Below are 15,651 nucleotides of genomic sequence, written 5' to 3' on the forward strand. Positions count from 1 at the left end.
TAAGAATAATTCTTTAATTTGTGAGCCAATCTATATAATTAATTTTGGTTAATTTGTTGATATCTAGAATTCAAGCTGATAGAGGTTGGAAGCTGACACAATGAATAGCAGAGAGCAAAGATTCTAATTGGATGTTTGTATTTATTTTTATAATTTATTCTAAAAATTTTTAGATGCAAAAAGAGACTCCTACTATTTTATCAGATCTTCCACACTGTCCGAATGAAAAAATAAAAACTCTAACGCGATAACTGGATTTCTAGTGCGTGCTGCGGTCCCACCGATGCCGTGCACCTCACTTAACAGTTATCGATAACATGAATGAACACTGATGCGTGGACAACTCTTTACCCATACTCTTTTGTTAAGCCAGATCCACTATTCACAAGTAGGTGTAAAGCCATCGTTGGATCCCTCACCTAACAGTTATTGGATCCAACTCCATCTTTACCCCACAGCAACTCTTTGCTAATAGAGTGATTGCGTATTCCTGATGCAACTGAACCACTGTGACCAGTCGAGAATAATCAATGCTGTAGCACGCCCGCACATCTACAACGGTAGAAGACCTTGACTTAATATTTGATGGAAAGATTTGGATTTAGATCTCATCTAATCTATCATCACATGACTGATATAATCGGCATGGGCTAAATCAAATCACCTAGCAACCATATTTGAGGCTCAATCTTCCAAATTGACCAGGTAAGTGGAGATTGGGGGGTCCCCGTTATTTTCTTTAAACACTAATAAATTGGCCAGATAAGCGAACGAAACTAATTAAATAACTACTTTTTTAGTTACTTGCCTGAGACACCAATTGGATAATTGATCTGAATAGGTTGTCTTAGGTGAATCAGACTTGAGCCACCGAGCCAAATTAGATTCTTAGGTTAATCGATTCTATATATGGATGTCAATTAATTTGATCAACAATAATTATATGATCTTAAGCTCTATTGACCTCACCTTAATCAATACTTGATTCAGTTTTGATCAATCACTAAATCGATTTAGACCTAATATGATCAAATCAGAGACCCTTTGATGTAATCCAATACATGACCTAATTTGATCTATCCATGACCAATCCCTCATGTACAAATACTAATTTCAGATCTTAAATCAAAATTTTTAAATCTAAATTCTTTGTATGAAGAGTAAATTTTGATCTTGAAATAATTCAGATCATGCATACAAATATGTATCATATACATGAACAAGTTTAGATCATTGAAATAAATTTTAGCCCTAAACATACTTTCATATATCATATATATGAATTAAAACAGATCTTAAAATTTTTTTTAGATCTAAATAATAAAATATATATTACATATATACTGTAAAAATTAAATTTAAAAATTTAATTTAATTAAAAATTTTAACATCATTCTAAGACAATCATACAGCACAACCAGTTATGCCTAGGCAACCTTATGTCAGAACGACATCAAAATCTTTCATATCTGAAATTTGTCTCTACAGATTTCAGATCTAAATTTTAATCTCATACATATGACGTGGTTCTGATACCACTGTTGGAGTTTTATGGTTTCATGCACGTATGATTTTTCAAAATAAGTATGCAGTAGAATTTAAAAATTTTTTAGATTAAATCTAATTTAATCTAAACATGCATAAGATCAAATTTTCAAACCATAAACAGAATCATCATATGTAAGATAAGATTCAGATATAAAAATTAAATAAAAAAATAAATATAAAATATACCTGAATATGGATGAATCTTCAACGTGAACAGATGATCATGGATGTCATCTGAAGGTCCCTTTTAGCCGCACAAGCATCCGGCCTCTATGGGTACCACACGAGGTGCTAGCTCCCTTACAGAGATTGTATCTTGATGGTTGAAAATCTTTTTTTCTCTCAAGACACTCTTAGAGAATAAGAAGATGTAGGAGGATCTTGATCTCTACGCTAGAAATCATGAAAAGAACCCTTTCTTCTCTTTTCTTCCTAAAATCCATGCACAAATCTCTATAATAGAGATGTAAAAATTTTGTCCAACTTTTGGACAAAGAGAAGAGGAGACATCCATGTCTAAACATGGATAAGAGATAGAGAAGAGGATGTCCAAACAACCAACAATTGGTTTGCAAGAAAGAAAGGATAAAAACCATAACTAACCTCATGCCTCCCTTCTTCACGCCGTCTCTCTTTTCTCCTTGATTTTTCACGCACATAAAGCCTCCCTTTTAGATGTCAATTTGATCTTTTATCACCACCTTTTCATATTTTTATAGGCTAAGATGGAGTTCTAAATTGAGTAGGAGATAGAGTCCAAACATCCATGGACTCTTGGAATTTTAAGCCACCCACCCCAATTTGATTTGCACCTAACTTTTACATGGAACAAAGGTGTCTTAAGGGCTTATTACATGCACAAAAGAAAGGTGAAATCACATTAAAAATCTGGTGGAGCGTGAGAATTTGTGCGCACAAAAATAGTTGGCGTGGAACCCTTTTGTGACGCATGGAAAGAAGTGTTTCATGATCATGGGATTCTTCATTGGATGACTGTTTTAAATCAAATAAAATCTCAATGAATCCTAATCATATTAGGATCAGATTAGACTCAAATAGAAGAATCCAAATCTGATTTGGAGGAGGAGTCCTAGTCCTATTAGATTCTTTTTTTGTACTTGAGTCAAACTCAATTTAATCCTAATCCAATTAAGATTTGGTGCACCCATGAAAATGAGGATTCTTAGTCCAAATAAGAATTCATACATCTTAGTCTAAAAAAATTGAGTCAAATCTAAATTCTAATTCAATTGGGACTAATCTTTCAATCTTTTTTGGGTTATCACATAACCCTATTGGGATTAATCAAATCAAATTCATATTGAGTCAAATTAAATCTAATTAAATTAGACTTGATGCAAGCCTCATTGCTCAATCAAATTGAGTCAATTAGCAATCTTATTACTAATTAATTCTCTTATAACTCACTAACTCTTTAGTAAGTTACATAATGTAATATTTGTATTGGATCAATTATCAATCAAATTGATAATCAAATCCTGTTACAATTCATAATCGTAATTCAAACTATCTGATCAGTCAAAAGCCTCTTTTATGTGTGACAAATTTCATATCATATCCCATCTTTGATTTATCATTTAAAAACTTCTAACTATCGAGGCTTTAGTAAATGGTTAGTCAGATTCTCTTTTCATCGATTTTCTAAAGTTCGACGTCACCTTAACAGATTTTTCGAATAGATAGTAGCGATGTAAAATGCTTAGTAAGCTAATGAGACTTCGACTCCTTGGCATGAACTATGGCTCCAGTGCTGTACAATACAGCAGGACCATCATTGGAGGGTGCCACTTCTAGTTTGCTAGTGAACCTGTATAATCATATAGCTTTTTTGCAAGCATCGAATGCTATAATGCATTCTGCCTCACAAATTAAATTGGCTATATCTTTCTGCTTGGAACTTTTCCAGCAGATTGCTCTATTATTTAGGGTAAGTATGCATTCTGATACATTCTTGCTATTATTATGTCCAACTAAAAATTGGAATCAAACTTCACAAGTTTTAAGTCAGATTCTCTATGATCGAGTCACTGGTCCTTAGTATTTCTTAAATATTTAAGGATAACCTTCCAGTGATTCTCATTCGGATCTTGTAGGTATCCACTCACTATCCTAGTGAGTATACTTTATCCTATCTCGTATATGGTTACATGATAGAACAAATTCTATTTATAAATACTCTATGTACATAGACTAGATAACCTAAGCAAGCTCTTAGATCTATCTCTATAGATCTTCATCCTTAAGATGACGGATGCTTTTCCTAAGTCTTTATGGAGAACAATGATAATAGTGAAATCTTTATTCCTTATAATATAAGGAATGTCATTCTTGATTAAGAGAATTTCATTCACATACAATACAAGAAATACACTCACAAAACTATTCACCCATTTATATTTGTAGAATTCTTTTTCGTTCTCAATGAAGCCATACTTTTGATCACTTATCAAAATACATATTCCAATTCTGAAATATTTAGCATTGTCTCAAAAGAAAATATCTCGTTATGATCAATATCATGATGTTAACAATATCCTTAGCAACTAGACGAGCTTTATAGGTCTCCACTTTCTCGTCTGCATCCTTTGATCCTATTGAACATCCACTTATACTCTATAGGCTTTATCCTTTCGAGTGGATCAATGAGTGTCCATACACCATTGACCTTCATCGACTTCATTTCGGACTTTATGGCTCCAAGCCACTAATCGGAGTCAGACCTCTACATGGCATCCATGTAGGTGATCAGATTCTTGTTATTCTCATCGAGTTCAACAAGATCACGTCTCGAAACTAGAAACTGAAGTGTTTATTCGATGAATGCGGTACTCTACCAGATCTCCTTAATAGTACCTCTACAATGGATTTCGAAGTTGATCTAGTCAAATTCAGTTCTATGGATTCACTAGATTGTGCCAGTTTTTCTACCTGTCAAACTTCATAAGTTTCATATTAAAGGCATCAGTTCCTTCACCAAGGTACTTCTTTTCTAAAAGAAATACCCAACAATTCTTGTTCTTTAGTAAAGTAGAAGTCATATCCTCTAGTTTCTTTGGGGTTACCCTACAAAATAATACATATAGGATCGAGATCCAAGCTAATCGGTCTGCAAATACTTGACATAAAATAAGCACTCCCAATCCTAAGATAAGAAAGTATCAGCTTACGCCTAGTCCATATCTCATATGCAGTCTTTGCGACTGATTAATTTGGAATTCAGTTGAGAACATGACAAGTAGTCTCAAGAGCATAATCCTAAAAGGAGACTGACAAACTTGTAAACTCCATCATGTATCGGACTATATCTAACAAAGTCGATTTAATAAAAGAAAACCTATTCTTTTTTAGATATGCAAAACTCACTAGAAAGGTATACTCTTCTTGATCTGACCAAAGAGTTTCAATACTCTTCCCAATTTATTTCTCCATCTTATTATGAAATTATTTGAATATTTCAAATGATCCAACTTATGGCAACATATTCGTAAATCAATATATCAGTATGTATCAGATATGATCAAGCCTAAATTATTAAAAATAGATATTTGTGACATTATTACTCTTAGGAGTTTGTTTGTTGTGTACTATACACTAACAGGCTGTAACTATTCATAAATGCACTTTTTTAGTTGTCCACCATGATTTTGACATCATGCATAATGATATCACAAAAAATTATTCTATATTGATAATGTAAATCCATCCTTAGCTAGAAGGCCTATGATAATCACATTCGTCAAAATGGACAATGGTGACAATCACGAAAATGACATTATTAGAATCAAAAACTTGCTTGAGAATTCCTAAAGCCAGAACCAAAACATGACTTTCAGGTCCAACATTTAAAATTTTTTTATTGTTTCTAATCTTTCTACTAGTCTGAAGTCGTTGTAAAATTTGCATGAACTTTCGATATCCAATACACAGGTAGTAGTGTGACAAATAGAGAAATCACAAGGTGTTATCATATAAATACCTTGTCTAGTAATCCTTTGCTGATTTTTCTTTTTTAACTTGTTCGAATCAAGGGACTCTGCCAGATAAAGTTAACTTTAGACTCTTTTGTCAGTTCGGACTCAGCCCAAGCACGACTCTTTTGCACTTTCTTTTCTTTTCTTTCTCAAAGGATTATTGTTCCACTAAAGACACATCTTCAGAGGTGCAAAAAGAACTCCTTCAATATTTGAAGGATTTCTTCCCACTGAGCATCATCGAATTTACAATTAAATTCATATTTTTTATTGCTCTCAAAATACCACATGGTGATATGATTATTTGGCCATTTCTAATAAGTGCCTTTTGATCGCATCATGTGTGTTGATGTGGGAACATTAGGTGCTGGATCTATAATCATATATAGGATCCATTCATACTTTAAAACTACTTACAACTTCTGATACCAACTATCGAAGTTGGATCCTATAAATAAGTCACTGTCAAACAGTGAATGAAGCAACGGACGTCTAGCCATAACTGAAAGAAAAACACAAGACCTCTGTATTTATGAATTGATTAAGCCTAAAGATTTGGATTTTAGTCTAAAGGTTCTCCCACTATTTTAGTCAAAATGGTAGCCTCTACCTCTAATTCGAGGAATTATCCTAATTTCTTAATGGGTACTAGAATCTACATAGACTGTATACATGTCTGAGTATGGCTCAACCAACCCATATGCATCTATAGGTTAGTTCTCAACTAATTGTTTCTCCAAATAATTTTTAGTATTAAGTTTTGCCCCAGATTTTATTTCAGTAGGCAATGAGCCTCCACTGAAAGTCCCGATTAGGTCCAACCATTAACATGAACCTACTAAGTGATTCTAACTAATGAATGATCAGGTCCGAGTATGGCTCAATCAATCTAACCATTTATCAGATAGTACAACAGAGTCATTATATGACAAATGATAATTCCATCATTTACAGAAACATCAGACGGATGGTGCTTGCAATGTCAATCAAAATAATAGATCTATTACCATTCATCTTAATGAGAGGGTATGATTTAGTTATCACCATAACTATCTCATTTTAGAAACTTAATAATTTAGAAGATTTAAGAATTAATTTAGAGAAAAGATTTGACCAGCTATTCTTAATTCTCCTACTGACTTTACCAAGTCAGATCAAAGAAGATTAAGCTTAATTTAGTCCATCCAACTAGTTATAAATCCTCCCACTGACTTCACCAAGTCATGAAGAGGACTCAAGACTAGCTGGTCAATCTAGGAGCACCTAAATCAGTCACACTGATTTACCTATGCAGCATGGGTTAGCACGAATCAATGAGTAACCTAATCAAAAGTTGATTAACCATATCGGCCAGGTAAGTGAGATCGGTGAGAGGGTATGCTAAGCTTGTTTTAGACACTATCAAAATGGCCAGGTAAGCCACTCCTAATTAAAAATTATTGATCAAAATGTCAAACTTATTTTAGACATCAATTGGTTCATCAATTTCAATTAGGTTTGCCTCAAGATTCAGGCTCGATCACTAAGCCATGATCAAGGTCCATTTAATCTAATCAAAGATATGGACTTGACCATCTATAATTATTATATTGATTCTAAAGAAATTCTGATTTAATCTAATTTAATATTTAGTTAGATTTAATCAATTTCTCTACTTGATCCATAAACTCTTTGATTCTAACCTTAGGCCTAACCCAATTAAGATGACTTGATCAAGCTAACCCACAAACCCATCAACTCATGTTTATGCGAATGATATTAGATCTTTAATTCATAATTTTAGATCTAATTAGTTTAACATAATTCTCAATTAAGTGTAGCTTCAACATGGGTTTAAGTTTAGGTTTTGAATAATTTCAATCTTTTATTTTATAAATAATTTATAATAAATTTTTATACAAAAATTTTCTATTCTGAAATTGAGTTGACTCAATCAACATTAAGCCGACTATACAAGGAGATTGGGTCAACTCAGTTCAAAACTAGATCGGCTCAGTAATTGTATGAGCACATTTTAAAGAGTTTCAGATATGAAAAATCTTGCATAATCCTAAAATAAAATCAATCATAAACATCCTTTAGATTATATCTAAATTTTTTATAGTTTTAGATTTTATTTTTTTATGATTAAAATAATTTTAATTACATAGATTAGATGTTTTATATTTCATACAACTTTGTATCACATACAACAAACCTAGGGTTTCAAAATCTAAGATTTTATAGAAAAGTAAGTTCTTCCTTTCGCATTCTTCTTCATGGGATTTAATCACATGGCACCCTTACACACCATAAGAATATCCCATCGAATGAGAATAGAGGGCCTTTAAATCATTCTTGCTCCTATGACCGGACGATCTGGTGATCAACCCAATCTAAGTACTTGCTAATCGGATCATCTAATCTAGTCACATATCATATATACTTAAATTTAGATCTAATTTAAATTATATCAGATTTGATTACAAGTTTAGATCACATCTAAATCAAATCATAAATATCACATATAATATGTAAAAATAGATTTTATCAAAGATCAGCACAAACTAGGATAATTTGTTCACTGTAAGGGATAAACCTTACAGTAGGACAACCTTATTTTAGTTTGTGCAATCTATCATTAATTAAATTCAAACCTAAGATATCATATATCAGATCTAAATAAAATTAAATTTCAAATTTAATGAGCATACATAATAAGTTATAATGAACCTAGGCTTTGATACCACTGTTAGAAAACGTAGACGATTTCATGCATGTATTTAAAAATTTTTGAAATAAAATTAATCATATTAATCTAACATGCATATAATCAGATCATTAAATTAACTTACTCTAGAATTTATGATATGATATGTGTTATATAAAATCTAAAAAAAAATTATAAGATAAAATATGCATGCATACATGTGAGCAGTAGATCAAATCTACTTCTATCTGAGTTCAGAACTTGATATCTAAATGTGGATCGATGATCATCGCTATTGAGAGATGTGGTAAAGATGATCCTTGTTGATTGATTGTAGCCACACATGCGTTCAGCCTCTATAAAAAATCCACTCAAAATCTCGATCTGATCGATCTTCTCGGGAGTGCTGGCTCGCACAAAGACCATCTCTTGACTGATCTGGATCTTTTCTTCAAATCTTTGAAACCTTTTTAGAGATTGAAGATTGACTTTGGAGAAGATGAAGATCTAAAAAAATATGGAGAAGAGACTCTCTTCTCTTTTTCTTTTTCTCTCTTTCCAAACGCGTAGAAAGAAACCCTAGAAGACTAGGTTTTGCACACACCCCAAGAGAGAGGACTCTCCTCTCTTTTTTTTTCTCACCATAAACCACACCCCAAGGCCTTCTCACATGAAGGCCCTTTCTCTAGTATCTTACATGCACAAAAGTGAATGAAATCTTTTTTTATTTGGTGTGTAAGGAGTGAGGATGAAGAGTCCAACAATGTTTGGACTCTTCCTTTCTTTTGTCATACATTCTCAAAATTTCACCATCCAAAAAATATGTGACACCTTAAATAACTTTCTTTCATGTGGAATCAGATCTCCATCTAATTTTCCACTATGAAATCCTCCATATTGTTGCACAAAATAAGAGGGAAAGAAGGTATGGGCTGCAAGATCTTATAGATAAGGTCAAACCCTATCTAATATGGTAATTAATTCAAATCATATTTGAACCTACCATAAAGACCAGATTTTATCTGCTTTTGGATGTGAGAAAGAGAGGAAAGAACACTCTTTTATGTGGAGAAAACTTCACACAAAAAGCTTTTTGGCATGAAGAAATATGGGCATCCAAAGTTGGGTGGTGCAAGGGAAGAGTCCTACACTTCATGGACTCTTAGTTTTCTTATTTGACTCCCTAACCAAATCTCATTTAGTTAAGCCCAATAAATAAATAAAATTTAATTTAATAGATTTATAAATTTTAATCAAATTTTAATCAAATTAAGAATTGATTAAACCAAAGTCCTACTCAAATCAGAGATAATTCTCCCTTAGTGATTAGATCATCTCATAACTTAATCGGGTCAACCTAATTGAATCTAATTCAATTAGATTTTATCAAATTTTCTTTGCTCAATCAAATTAAGTTAATTATAATCTAATTATTAATTAATTTTTTATTAATTCACTAACACTAGTGAATAAATTTATTGTAACTTTTGCATAAGGTTAACAATCAATCGAATTGATGATTAAACCCTTGAATAATTCTTAATCATTAATCAGCCACATGATCAGTCAAAAATTTTTTTTGACTGTGATCCCATAGGTTTAAATCTAAACTGATAGTATAGAAATAAATTTTTTAAATCAATCGATGTAATCATCTAGTAATGGATCCGACGTCCGGATAGGTTGAATGATGGCGAAGCATTATTTAAGAACCTAACTGACGTATGGTTACCGTATAATTCAGTCCTTTGGTCCTAATGCTCAAGGATGATCTAAGATTTAACTGTAAATCCTAGATAAGTCATCCACATTATATTTCAATCTTTTAAATCCATCACATGGATTATCCGGGCTCAGATTTTGCTAAATTGAAATATATTGATACATATCTCCTATTAATTCAGAGGGGTCAATCCCACTTGACTCATGCACTGATTGATAAGTATTTGACTGTATCCAAAATCTTCCATCACTGAATTAAAAATTTCAGATAGTCTGATATTAAAGTACAGTGAGTTGCTTGCAAGTCATCGTGGTGATCTCAGATCGGAGGGATACTTATACCCATACCCTTCTCGAGCTTCTCTTGACAGTAGAGTGCTCCGCAGTTGATCACATTTCGTGAGAATATACTTTTACATCTCATCTGTATATCATACTAGTGTATCCATATCATTTGGTTATAAGGATAATCAATGCAAATGGCACACAACGACCTACACTTGATATCGCTATCGTCCTAGTAATAGCGTATCATTTGATCGCGAACTAGTTTAAAGACTATGCGATAAATTCTTCTTTATTGATTAAAGTAATTCTAAAGATTTCATCACAACACTGGTATTCTTTTAAAAGATATAACTTCGTGATAAAAAAGATCAAATAATTTTTATTATTGATCAATTAATATATATTTATAATTAGCACAATTATCCAATGATTATCTTTAGGATATATTTTCCAACACGTCGAGCACTAGATTGGAGAGCCATAGCTTGCTGCCATAGGCCACAACCCCAATCATCATTTCCAAGCAAGAATCCCTTGGGTTGGGGAAAGAAGAAAGAGGATTCATGAATACCCTATTTGTCTCACCAAAGGAAGAAGAAGAGAGGAAGAAGGAGAAAAAAAAAAAGAAAAAAAGAAGAGACTTTTTCTCTCTTCTCTCTCTCTCTTTCTTTCTTCTTCCTCTTTCTCTCTCTTATTTCATCTCTATTAGGGTTCTTGGATCTTAGAAAAAAGAATTTTCTCTAACAGCCTAGACTGATTAATCAGAAATCTCGGACGCTATCACCTAGCTAATCCTTATGGGGATACTAAATTTTAGGAATTTTATTTTTAAGATAATTATGATAGAATTTTGATCAAAGTATAATTTTCATATATTAGGTCTATAGAAGGATTTTCAAGATTAATTGGATCCTTTGAATTTGCTTTTAAGATAAGTAGTGTTTTATCTTTACTAAATTTATCTAACAATTTATAAATTAATTAATTGTAAAGGATCCTGCCAATGGGGGTTAATATGTTGGTAATTAATTAGTTTTGAAGATCTATGTCACCAGCAAACCAATGACATATCATTAGCAGACTAATGACAAAGCATCAACAAATCAGTAGTTTCGAAGGACTTGCTGTCAGATGATTTGCAGCTCATCGCAAGATGATATACAATTTTATGATCCTACCAAAGAAAAAATATGGTCAGCTCATGGTTGATAAGAACTTGAGAATTTGATGAAATTGAGATTATAAATATAAATTATTTTTATGATGAGTTAAAATTCTATGTACGAATATTTGATTATATGATACATCGAGATCTAAATTTTTGAACTGACATATTTATTATATTATTTTAGTAAATTGATATATATATAACATTGCTGCCTGATTTATTTAGTTAAAGATATTCATTACTTGTCTGTTTAGCTTATGATGAGTTTTTTTTTTTTTTTTTTTCAGATTTAGAAAATTAGCTTGATACGGAGTTTTATTGTAGGAGTGTGATTCAAGAAGGAGTTAGCCTACTTATTTGATGTTGGATTTATTAGAGTTGATGCTAGAGCTTGTTTAATGTTGACTTTATTCTGAAAGAAATATGCGGTAGTGTAGTACATGCAATTTTAAAATTTTATGCAGTAGAAATAATAGATTAAATAATTTAATCCTAATCACATATATAAGATCCTATCTTAGACTATCACATCATGATTTTTGATATGAAAATATATACTTTAGCTCTGAAAATAAAAATCGTATCGATCTCATCGATGCTGAAATTTTAGATCTAACTATTAGATCTACCATAGGAATCAAAATAAGTTAGAGATCATTACCAAACAAGTTTGATCTTGATCTCCTCTAGTCCAATGGTTGGAAAAAGTATTCTTCAGATTGCTCATAGCCACACGGAGTCATCCGGCCTTTATAGGAAGATCCACATAAAGACAAGCGTAGATTAGGACTTGGATGTGCTAGCCTGCAAGCAACTTCGACAGCTGATTTATTCCTCCTCCTTCAAGTATCCAAGATACTCCAAAGCAAGAGAGAATTAAGAGGAGGAATAGAGGAGGAGAAGAAGAAACTCTGAAAATAAAAAACACTGAGGAAATGATCATGGGACGTCCAAGAGAGAGGACCCCTTTCTATAGATTAGGAATTAGGGTTTTCCAAGGAAGGGCACCAAGAGTCAACACCAAAATCTCCTTTTGGCATCTCAAAAAAATTCCAAAAAAAATATTAAGATGTGGAGAAGATTTTAAAGTCTCACATGCCAAAAATTCTTCAAGAAAAATAATAAAAAAATTAATATGATGCCAACAATATTCTATATATGAAAAAATCTCTTTCCTAGTTTATCTCTTATCTCTAATTCGGATCGCATTCAAATTAGGCAAGAGATAATATTATGACTCATCAGCTATTATTATCTACTCTTATTGGACCCTCTATCATGATGCCAAAAATCACAATCCAAATCCAATTAGGTGTGGAGAAATTGGCATGGGTTCAGGAGTCACGTAGGAGATAAGGATAGAGTTCTAGTTTGACTTGGACTCTTCATTTCTAATTCAATTCTAATCCAAATGAAATTTGGATTGAATCCACTAATAGAAATGAATCTAATCTAATTAAAAATTCAAATATTTTATCAAATTTCTAATCCAATCAAGAATTAGTCAAATCAAAACTCTGATCGAATCAGGATCAAATTTTCTTTGTAATCGGGCTCGATCATATCAAATCCAATCAGAGTCGAACTGAATCTAATTTAATTAGATTTGATCCAAAGCTCTTTGCTTAATCAAATTAAGTTAATTAGTAATATAATTACTAATTAATTCTCTATAAATAGTAAAGTTTCAGTCCCAATGAAACTCTCCCCCAAAGTCTTAATCCGAGTAGGACTCTTCACCAGAGTCACAATCCAATTGGACTCTTCAGCCATCAGATTTGATCAAATCTTCTAATGCATGTGATCCCATAGGTTTGAACCTAAGTTGATAGCATAGAAATAATTTTTTATACTAATTGATGTAATCATCTAGCAATGATGATCCAACGATCGAATAGGTCGAAGTATTGCAAATCAACCTTCTAGAACCTACTGGCATATGGTTATCGTATAATTCATCTCTTTGACCTAAATACTCAAGGTGACCTAGAGTTTAACTGTCAAGTTTAATTTAGTCGACCATATTGTATTTCAATCTTTCAAATCTATCTCATGGATTACCTTGGTTAAGATTTTACTGAATTGAAATACACTGATGTATATCTCCTACTAATTTAAAGGAATTAATTCCATCTTGACTCACACACCGACTTGATAAGTACTTGACTGTACCTAATAGCCTTCCATCACTGAGTTAGAAATCTAGATGGTTCAGTACTAAAGTACAGTGAGTTGCTTATAAGTCATCGTGGTGGTCTCAGATCGGAGGGATGCTTATACCCATACCCTTTACGAGCAACTCTTGACAGCAAAGTGCTCGACATATGATTATGTCGATACGAATGTACTTCTACATTCCATCTATATGTTATAACAGTGTCTCCATACTCTTTGATTAAGAAGACAATCAACTTATATGGCACACAATAATCTATACTCGATAACACTATTGTCCTATTAATAGCATATCATTTGATCGTGAATATTTTTAAGAACTTAACGACAAATCCTCCTTTGTCGATTAATTATAGTCCTAAGAACTTCATTACAATATAGAAGTTCAAAGATGGATAATTTATAATAAAAATATCAAATAATTTTTATTAATAAAAATTCATATATAATTTACTGTTGGAGAACGCAGGCGATTTCATGCATATATTTTGAAACTTTTTCAAAAAATTACAGTAGAAAGCTATTAAATTAATCAAATTAATCTAATATGCATATGATCTAATCATCAAATCAATCTACTCTAGGATCTATAACATGTTATGTTGCATATAAAATCTGAAAAAATACTGAAGATAAAATCAGCATGCATGCATGTGTGCAGTATATCACATCTATTTCTAATCTGAGTACAGAACTCGATACCTTTGCATGGATCGACGATCATCACTGTTGAGAGATATGATTGAGAGGATCTTTGTTGGTTGCTCACAGCCACACACGCATCTGACCTTTATGAAAAATTTACTTGAAGCTCCGATCTGATCGATCTTCTTGAGATTGTTAGCTCACGTGAAGACCTTCTTCTTGGCAAATCTGATTTTTTTTTAAAAAAATTTTAAAATTTTTTTAGAGATTGAAGATGAACTTATAAAGGAGATGAATAGGTAAAAGAAAGATCAAGAAGAAAATAATTTTTTTCAAATTTATTTTCTCTTCTCAAACCCTTAGAACCAATAACCTAAAATTCAAATTTTTTCGCACACCCCAAGGGAGAGGACCCTTCTCTCTATTTTTTACATCATGAACCATACCTAAACTTCCACCATATGAAGAGCTCTCTTTTGATATCTTATACACATAAAAAAAACCATAAAAGCCCCTTTTATAAGCATGTAAGGAGGTGGGGTGAAGAGTCCTAGTGATCCTGGACTCTTATAGGATTCCACCTCCCTACACAATTCTATGTCCCAAAATAGATAAAAAAAATATGGGACATCCTTCCCATATTTTTTTATAGTAAATAAATTCTCCAACTAATCTTTCACAAAAAATCTCTTCAAAATATCACACATATAAAGAGAATAAATTTATTAGCATGGAGAGGTTGATCTAGATGAGAACAGATTCTCCTGATAAGGAATATTTTAAAATCCAAGTTTAGAACCTTCCTTTTATCAAAATCAATTCAGATTTGGATGTGACATATATAAGGGAAAGGACTCTTTGGAATGATAAAATTTTATACAAAATAATTTTGTGTGTAGAGATATATGGCATGAAAACTGGGTTGGTGTAGGGAGAAGAGTCCTATTCCAATAAAGACTCCTAATTTCTTATTTGAATCCAAACCAAATCATATCTGGTTTAACCAAAATAAAATATATAAAATCTAATCTAATTAGATTTATAAAATTTTAATTAAATTTCAATCAAATTAAAAATTAATTGAACTAAAATCCTAATCAAATCAGGGACAATTCTCTCTTAGCGATTAGGTCATCTCATAACCTAATCGGATCAAACCTAATTGAATCTATTTTAATTAGATTTTATTTAATTCTTTTTACTTAATCAAATTGAGTTAATTAGTAATTTAATTACTAATTAATTTTTTATTAATTTATTAATATTTGATACATTAATTTATTATACCTTTTGCATAAGGTTAACCATCAATCAAATTGATGATTAAGCCCTCGAACGATTTTCAATCATTAATCAGCCACATGATTAGTTAGAAATTTTTTTTGAGTATGACCTCATAGGTTTGAATCTATGTTGGTAGCACA

The sequence above is a fragment of the Elaeis guineensis genome, chromosome 9 (genome assembly GCF_000442705.2).
Source record: "Elaeis guineensis isolate ETL-2024a chromosome 9, EG11, whole genome shotgun sequence".
Classification (NCBI taxonomy): Eukaryota; Viridiplantae; Streptophyta; class Magnoliopsida; order Arecales; family Arecaceae; genus Elaeis; species Elaeis guineensis.